This window comes from Nicotiana tabacum, chromosome 3 (assembly GCF_000715075.1).
Source record: "Nicotiana tabacum cultivar K326 chromosome 3, ASM71507v2, whole genome shotgun sequence".
NCBI lineage: Eukaryota > Viridiplantae > Streptophyta > Magnoliopsida > Solanales > Solanaceae > Nicotiana > Nicotiana tabacum.
In genome coordinates, this window is record NC_134082.1 from 162009784 (window position 1) to 162019492 (window position 9709).

General features: G+C 37.8%; 1 long non-coding RNA gene across 1 annotated transcript; it reads right to left on the reverse strand.

Moving 5' to 3' along the window:
• Window positions 1-141: 141 nt before the first annotated feature.
• Window positions 142-8455, reverse strand: LOC142179540 (uncharacterized). Its single transcript, XR_012708002.1, has 2 exons — window positions 8299-8455; window positions 142-412 (listed from the first exon to the last, which is right to left on the reverse strand). It is a non-coding gene; the product is annotated as an uncharacterized LOC142179540 (long non-coding RNA).
• Window positions 8456-9709: the final 1254 nt, after the last annotated feature.

A 9709-nucleotide genomic window follows, 5' to 3' on the forward strand; every position in this document is an offset into this window, starting at 1 on the left:
GTTTAATTTTTTCTTTGGTCGTACCATGTAAAAGTATTTACGAAGCTAATCCGAGAATTTATTGCCTACTTTGAATCATGTATATCTTCTAGATTTGCATAAAACACCTAATCTGATGTGCATATGATATCGAGAGTCACTTACCACCCAGAATGAGAATAATGCAAGAAGATACATTTCAAATTCATCAGCTCATACCCCATAAAGTTGGTGACAATAGGTTCGTAACTAGAGGAGTATTAACACTTGCTCTGCATTTATTTGAAATATAAATTAAACATAAAGACTATACAAAATGCTCTTTTTGTTCTTTTCTGCCTTTCCTTCTCATAATATCTCATTTCCAATTTACAACGTAGCAACTCTTGTTGTCTTGATGTCCTTTAGATAAGTGCAGCCCAAATGCTCCAACCTGTAAATATATCAACAGATTATAAATAGTCCATATTTTGTCAACCTACTCTTGATGCACAAGCATGTAAAGAATACACAGATACATGCAAAAATTAACTTGTGCGACGACTGAATTTTTTTAGGAAGTTGGTGTAATAATGCAGGCCCCTCAACCCTTCCCCACATCGCCATGACAAAAAGAAGTATGGAAAAGAAAAATCAAAATTGAGAAAAGTACTGGTATACTCCTGCCGATCTGTTTGTTTCTAAAGTACTTGGTTTGACTAAAATCAGAGAATCACTAGCCCAAGATCTGACAAATAAAATTCTTAGTCTGCAAAAGTTGATGTAACAGTCATACTCATTCTAGAAAAAGTATGACATACATTCTCTGAATTGTTTCGTCCTGCTAATTTCATTCATATTTCTAGAACAAATACATATATAGGAATATTTGTAATCACCAAGTAGCTATTCTACTGCTCTATAGTCTTGTCAACACGATGATTACGTACGGTCTGATGGTTTCCTTGTTAATATGAAGTTAAATCCCGAAATATGTGCATTTGGCGTTGCATCAGGCAAGTTTTTGGGTTTTCTTGTTTCTAACCGTGGAATTGAAGTAAATCCTGCACAGATTAAAGCCATTCAGGAAATCCCTGATATACTTTCAAACAAGAAAGAAGTTCAAAGATTAGCAGGGAGAATTGCGGCCTTGGGAAGATTCATCTCTAAATCATCAGAGAAGTGTTTTAAATTCTTCTCAGCCCTTAAGAAGCAGGATCATTTTGAATGGAATGAGAAATGTCAACAAGCACTTAGGAATTTGAAAACGTACTTATCAAATCCACCTTTGTTGGCAAAACCAAAGGCTGGGGAAAAGCTACTCCTCTACCTTGCTGTTTCGGAAGTGGCGGTAAGTGCTGTTTTGGTCCGAGAAGAGCAAGGTAAACAATCATCAATCTATTACGTAAGTAAATCTTTGTTAGATGCAGAGACGAGGTATCCTAAGTTAGAAAAACTTGCACTTGCGTTAATCATGGCATCTAGAAAGTTAAGACCTTACTTTCAGTGTCACCCTATCGTTGTGGTAACTACCTACCCTTTACGTAACATATTACATAAGCATGAGTTATCAGGTAGGTTAGCTAAATGGGCAATAGAGTTAAGTGAATACGAAATTGCATACCAACCTAGAACTGCTATAAAATCACAAGTATTAGCTAATTTCGTGGCTGATTTTAGTCAGGGAATACAGTTAGAAGCAGAAAAAGAATTACAGGTGTTCAATGGAGCTAACCCAGGAACTTGGACTTTATTCACTGATGGCTCATCTAATGTGAGAGGAGCAGGTTTGGGGGTAGTATTGGTACCACCTACGGGTGAAACCATTCGGCAAGCTATTAAATGTCATTCCATAACTAACAATGAGGCAGAATATGAGGCTATGATTGCAGGTTTAGAACTGGCACGGGAACTTGGCATAAATCAGATAATAATCAAGAGTGATTCACAACTCGTAGTTAATCAAATGCTGGGGACTTATACAGCCAGGGAAGCAAGGATGCAGCAGTACTTGGAAAAGGTACGGGAATTGATAAAACAATTTCAAGATTGGAAAGTTAGACAAATACCCAGGGACGAAAATCTTGAAGCAGACGCCCTAGCTAATCTCGCATCTGCGGCTGACGTGGCAAACAATGCAAATGCCTCAATGATACATTTATTTCATTCAGTTCTTGATCCTGATGCGAATGAGGTAAATTTTAATAACTTAACCTGGGATTGGAGGAACGAAATTGTTGCTTTTTTGCAGTATGGAACCGTCCTTGATGACAAGAAAAAGGCTTATGCGTTTCGAAGACAGGCCGCTCGGTACTGCTTAAAACAAGGCAATCTATATCGTAAAATATTCGGTGGTCCCTTAGCAAGATGCCTTGGACCTTCACAAACAGAGTATGTAAGGAGAGAAATACATGAGGGTCATTGCGGGAATCACGCAGGTGGAAGATCACTAGTAAGAACCTTAATTAGGGCAGGTTATTACTGGCCTAAAATGGAAGAGGAGGCAGAAAGTTTCATGGCCAAATGTGATAAATGCCAGAGGTACGGTAACAATATGCATAGACCTGCAGAATTATTACATCCGGTCATTTCGCTGTGGCCATTTATGAAATGGGGAATGGATATCGTAGGACCATTACCGCAAGCAAAAGGACAGGTAAAATTTTTGCTTGTTCTCACTGATTATTTTACTAAATGGGTAGAGGTAGGTGCATTCAAACAGGTGCGAGAAAAGGAAGTCAGAGACTTTATTTGGCGGAATATCATATGTCGATTCGGCGTACCAAAGGAGATCGTATGTGATAATGGTCCTCAGTTTATTGGAGCTCAGATCACGGAATTTTTTCAAAGCTGGAAAATTAAAAGGATTACGTCAACTCCCTATCATCCGGTGGGTAATGGACAGGAAAAATCAACGAACAAAGTCATTATTAACAATTTAAAGAAACGACTAGAGGAATCAAAAGGAAACTGGCCTGAAGTGTTACTTGGAGTTTTATGGGCATATCGCACAACTGCAAAAACAAGTACAGGAGAAACACCGTTGTCATTGGTTTATGGAGCTGAGGCTTTAATTCCAGTTGAGATAGGGGAACCAAGTACACGGTTCACACAGGCGACACAAGAATCTAATGACGAGGAGATGCAGGTCAACCTAAATTTACTCGAGGGGCGGAGAGAAGCTGCTTTAATAAGAATGACAACACAAAAGCAAGTCATAGAACGATACTACAATAGAAAAGCACGCCCCAGGTTCTTCAAAATTGGGGACTTCGTGCTTAAAAAGGTTTTTCAGTCTACAAAGGTAGCTAACACAAGGAAATTAAGTCCAACATGTGAAGGACCCTACAGAGTGCGTGATGTTGCAGGAAAGGGAGCATATGAACTGGAAACAATGGATGGCAAGATACTACCTTCACATTGGAATGCTGTTCATTTAAAGAGATACTATTTCTAAGGAAAATCCACCGTCAGGTATAACCATTTTAAATTTCATTTTTGAATTGTTAAAATTTTACTAACGATTTTAGATGATAGGCAAAATACTAACCCGTACTAAATGATAAGTCACGACCTGTAAGGCACATGAAGTAACCTAAAATTCCTGGCCTAAGGTTACAATTATTCTGATAGAAATGCAAACGGGTTATGCAGTCTTCATCTATAATCATCCCTCCGAGTCCCGTATGTTTTTCCTTTTCAGGAAAAGGACCAAATGAGAGAAACTATCAAGTGCTCGAGGCTTCATACTTCAACACTCAAACACTTGGACGACTACATAATATACACGAACATGTGTATAAAGAAGGCAAAGCAGATTAAGGAAAAATCAAGCCTGAAAGAGTCAAGTGCAGAGTAAAAGTCATAAAGCCACGAGCTAAGGCCAAAGAAAAACCTCACTATAGTTAGGGTAAAGGCTATGTACTAAAATGGGTTATAAGAAAAAACCCCGTGTCTATTATTCTTCTTTTAAATCTATTACAAGAAAAATAGTTACGAGAAAGTTATAGATGTAATTCAAATACATGTAAAGTTTTATTCGGAACTAGACAAGGTTCAAAAATAAAAACTTGTCAAGGTTATTTCAGAGAAACATGTGTATTCCTATTTCTTTTATCGTATGATAACACCATTATGAAGTTGAGACGTCTTCTTCATTAAATGTCGGAATATAAAAGGGTCCTCTTTTATAAAACTCATGTTTAAATTATTCATGAGGTTAACAGAAGCATTTTTCGAAAAACAAAAATGCAAATTATTCTGTAAGTCCTTAAAAATAAAGGCGAGAATAAAACAAGCAGAAGTTTAAGATAAAAAACTTCTTAATATGTAAAAAAAAAATCTAAGACTAAGTTCGAACTTAGTCATAAAACTACGAAATTGTTTAGATTGCCCCATAAAAAGACCTGGGGACTGGCGTTTCCAAAATCAACCCTCAAATGAAGCTAAGGGTTTGATTACAATCTTCCAAAATCAAAACAAAAACAAAATCATTTGAATGATTAAAACCGATCACTGAGAAGTTTGTGGTATTGAGGCAGGAACGTCAATAGCAGCGGGTTCAATTTGGGCAGGTGCATCAGCAGGTGCAGTTTCAACTTGGCTTGCAGTAACAGGCTCGATCGGGTTTGAAATAGTCGGGATACCCGTATCAGCTTCAACATTCATGAGAGCTTCAGCCACGAGAACTTCATCCACGGGAGAAGGGAAGTCCTGAGTTTGTTGAGCCTTTTCAATGGTTTCGTTGATATTAGCTAACTCCAACTCCAGGTTGAAGTTTTCTTGGCCAGCTTCAAGTAGGGTATCACGACGGGAATTCAAAAAAGCCCAACTTGCCTCAACAATAGATTTTTCTTCAAGGATCTCATAATCCTTTTCCCAAGCAGCGATCTCATTTTTTAGCTCTTCATTTTCAGCCAAGGCGGAGCTGTGGGAAGCTTGAAGAAAGGCGTGGGAGCATTCTAAAGCACGCACCTTATCAGCAGAGATTCTGAGGCCTTCTTGTGCTTGAGTCAAATTTTGCACAAGCTCCCCAGCATAAACTTCTTTTTGGTTTAAAAGAGCCTTTAATTCTCTGATCTCTTCACTAGCTTTAGATAACTGCTTTGAGAAGGAGGACTCGAGACGCTCTTTTTCTTTTTCTGCTTGGTGTGAAGAGGCTTTTGTAACCGCCAATTCTGAAGTTAAAGCCCGTATTCGCTGCTCTAAGGTATTCTTGCTCTCTTGTAAGTTCTCTATATCAAGCTGTGCACTCTCAAATTGCCCCTTCCAATTGGTTGCTTCCAATTGAGAGTCGCGTGCTATCTTCTCCAAAGGGGCAATTCTTTTCATCAATTCTGTGCCGATAAGATTGGCCTAAAAAAAAGAAATAAGAATTCCAAAGATGAAAAATTTGCAAAGTAAAAAAGGGAGAGAAGGAAAATACCTTCAGAGTGGCATGCACGATATCATTCATTAAAGTTAGGGAACTATGGCTCTCCAGCTTTGCTTTTTCAATTGGGCCAATAAGAGGCTCCAACCATACATCCGCCTGACCTGACTTTCTCAAAAGGCTGCTCTCAGCAGGAATTTCAATAATTACCCGCCTCATAGCGACACTTCTACTTGAAGAGCCCGTTTCAGTATGATGAACGATAGGAGGGGGAATAGTCAAAGGAGGAGCCGGAGAAGAGGTAAGAGCAGTAGAAGAAGGAACGGAAATAGCTGGGGCCGGTAAAGAAGGAATCACAGGCACGGGTAATGAAAAAGACGATAAAGGTACTTCGTCTAAAACATGCCCGACATCTTCACGACCATATCCACTAACGAAAAGTTGGTCAATAGACTCACAAGTATCGTGGGGAGTGACGTCATAATCAGGAATTATTATTAGGGTTTCAACAGGTTCGGTAAGAGAAACCGAAACTTCAGCTTCATCATCGGAAATGATGCGTCTCCTAACTCGTGGCCTTGTTACTAGGGAACTCTCATTTTCCTCTTCTTCAGAATTTTCTTCTTCAACAGCCTTCCTTCTCGCAGAAGAGGAACCCAAGACTATTTCTCGGGCTCTCTCTAAAGAGATACGGATTCCCGAAGGAGTACGAGTTCCCAAAGAGACATGAGAGGCTGCAACTGCTTCAGCAGTAACCCCTCGAATAGCAAATCCTGACAAAAAGAAGGATAAAAGTTAAAACAATAAAGGAGAATATAGGCACGAAAAGAACAAAATGTGAACTCTTACCATGAGTCTTTACCTTCCAACCAAAGCGGTTAGAAAGTGTTTTCCAAGATTTATCATCCGTTGGTGCGATCTTCAGCAATTTATCTACCCAACCACAGAAACTGGGAACATCCCCCACAACTCCCATGGTTGCTAAAAAAAGGGGGGGGGGTAAAATTAGAAAAACTGATAAACTTGAAAGAAGAAGGTACGAGAGGGATAAAAGACCTACATGCAAAATTCCACTTCTCAGAGAAGGGAACATTATCTTCACCCACTAAACCAACAATGGGGGCAACAACAAATCGAGCATACCAGCCACGATCCTTGTCATCTTCAGGGCTCACCAAAACCCTCTTACTCCTGGCTACTAGTGTAAAAACACCATTGCAAAAAAGCCTAGGTGAGTAAAGATGAATCAAGTGAGGGAAAGTAAAAGGAGTTTCAACTTTAGTGGCTAAATGCCTTAAACAGGCAACAACCCTCCATATGATTGGGCCAATTTGACCCAAGCAGACATTGAAGAAATGACAAAATTCAAGAATGACTAGGTCGATTGCTGGTCTAAACCCTAAAGTAAAAGGGTAAGTGTAAACAAAAGAGAACCCAGTTAAATATGAAGTAATTCTCTGATTCGGATTAGAGATAGTAATGGGAAAATCATTACTCCAATGACAGTCCCGACGAACCACAAGAGTCAAAACCTCTGTAATTTGAGTGGGGTAAGCATCGACACGATCTAATGCGGAACCCTGATTTCTAAGAGATTCCCTGTCATGGTAAAAAGACAATTCTGAAGGGACTATCTCATCTACTAAAGGTTCAGAATGATCTTTACCCCTAGAAGAAGATTTGTGAGAAAGGGAACCTCTGGTTCTAGAGGAAGGACCAGAACTAGAAGAAGGCATAGACGAACCACCTCGACTAGATCCTAAACTACGAAGTCTACCTCCCCTTCTGTGCCTAATAGGGGCATTGGGGAAGAAGTCAGTAATGGAAACTCTCTCAAGGTTAGGGTTTGGAGAAAACATATCAAAGAAGAATGATTTAAGGAAGAAGTAAACAGAGATTTGAAGAAATAAGTGTTCAATAAGCTTTATGTGATAACAGACAAGGGAAAGAATTATATTTATACTGATAAGCAACCGCCAAAGGTAAAAGTACGGAGGTGGAAATACCATAATTATGATAATTGACACTTCATTAATAGTGGAACCGTAAAAACCTTGAAAAAGGCTGCAAAAACTGCAGAGCCAATGGAAATTCGATACGTGTACGGAATATTAAATGGAAGTGACAATTGAAGCGTCAATTTTGTCATAGCATTAATGGTGACAAAAATTCTCGTTTTAATAAAATCCACTTCCCAAATATTCAATTGATGAATAAATGGAAAGTGGGGGGACTATCTGTATTGGGAAAATTGCATTTATATATGTAAGTGACATGTTGAGACACGTGGACTGGTCAAATAGTCAAAGAATTATAATTAGTCAAGAGGCACGGGGAGCAATAGAAACGAGCAAAGACAAAGGAAGAGGCATGGGAGGACATTTGAAGGATTCAGCGCCCGTACCTATTTAAGTCATTTATCAAAAGGAATGGATCTGACCATAATAAAGAGCGCCGATACGGAATTCGACAGGCATTAAATACTGGATACGTTAGAGAATTTGTATTGATTACAATGATTGTGTAACGTAGCATTCAATGTCTTTAATTATTCATAATAACCTCATTATGATTTAGGGAAAACGCATATCTTCAAGATACCTATAAAAGGGAGGTATCTGGTCACTTGTAAACACAAGATACGATTGGAATATACTTTGATTCACTTATTTTTCTCCTGATTATACTCTGGTTACCCTAAATTACTTTCTTCTACATATTCTTTTGATTATCAGTAACCCGCGTTCTTCTAAATTCTAGCTTTGACTAAAATTCTATTTTTTGGTTAAATACAGTACTTGTCAGAAGCTTACACCTGGATATCTAAATTTAAACAGACATGAGTATAATCAGAAAATTTACTAATATATGCATGTAGAAAATCTAAGAAGAAATAACTCAAAAGAATAATGGTGACTACAAACAAGAAAAAGTGCATCAACTAAAGAAAGATTGCAGAAAAAACTCACCAACACAAGCTCATACTTTGGAAGATGAACACCACATGAAGAAGCTGATGAAAATTGAGACCAGGGAAAAGAAAATTTACAAAGACGAAAAGAGAGAAAATTTGCACAGAGAAAGAGAAAGAAAGAGATACAATAGAATAGAAAATGGGCGAAGATTTCTATACTTCTCCGTGCCAAGTGTCCCACGACTGTTAACATGTGTCAAGAAGAAAGCTCTCAAATTTTTTATTTTCGTGTACGAGATGGGGCCAAGTACAAAAGTACAATTCAGGTAACATTTTGTACAACTTATTATTGCTTTGTTCGTACACCCTTCTTCATTTATATTTATATATATAGTAGTAAAGTAAAGTAATGCAGATAAAACATAAAGACACAACAAAATGCACTTTTTGTTCTTTTCTTCATAAGCTTCTCATAATATCTCATTTTCGATTTAATTACAACGTAGCAACTCTTGTTGTCTTGATGTCCTTTACATAAGTGCAGGCCCAATGCTCCAATCTGTAAATCAACAGATTATAACTTGTGCGACGACTTAAATTTTTTAGGAAGTTGGTGTGATAGATAGTGCAGTGCAGTGCAGGCCCCTCAACCCTTCTCCACATCGCCGCGACAATAAGAAGTAAAGGAAAGAAAATTCAAAATATAGAAAAGCAGTATATATTTCGAAAGTATTAGATTTGACCAGTATCTTTTTCATAGTTTGTTGCAAGGAAATGTTACAAAAGTTACTGTCCGAGGATCAGAGGAATAAAATTCTTAGTCTGAAAAGTTGGTGACAACAATCATATACTGATTCTAGAATATATCCTAGATAGGTAAAATAAGTCATACATTCTAAATTCATATTTCTAGAAGTAGCTAGGGATATATAGAGATATATACATACTATATATAATTAGTGGATTGTGGATTAAGTAATGGGGTACTCTAATCTTGAAACTATGTCAGAGTTGTCAATGAAGTTTATTTTATTTTATTTCACTAAATAATGTTCTGGCAGAATTTCTGTTTATTCATACAAGATATATGAACTTAAGATTACTTAGATTATGGAGATTTGCAGAGAAATGGAAGTGTTAATCGAGCTCAATTAACAGAGAAGAAGATTCTAGAGAAGATTTTTATGTGAAATGAATTCGTACATCTGGAAAGTGTACTGTAGCTCCAACTTATACAATGTGTTGCCTCTTTGCCACTAACTTAGAGCTGTACTCCAACTAACTACAACTAAGTACCAGCTAACTACAGTATAACTAACTTCCTGACTTCTTAATTAACAACCATTACTGACCCTGCTAATTACTAATCTGCCCCTGCATACACTGTGTTAGGGGTGTACAAATAAAACCGACAAACCGCACCAACTCAATAATTCGAGTCAAACCGAGAAAAAAAACCCGACTAT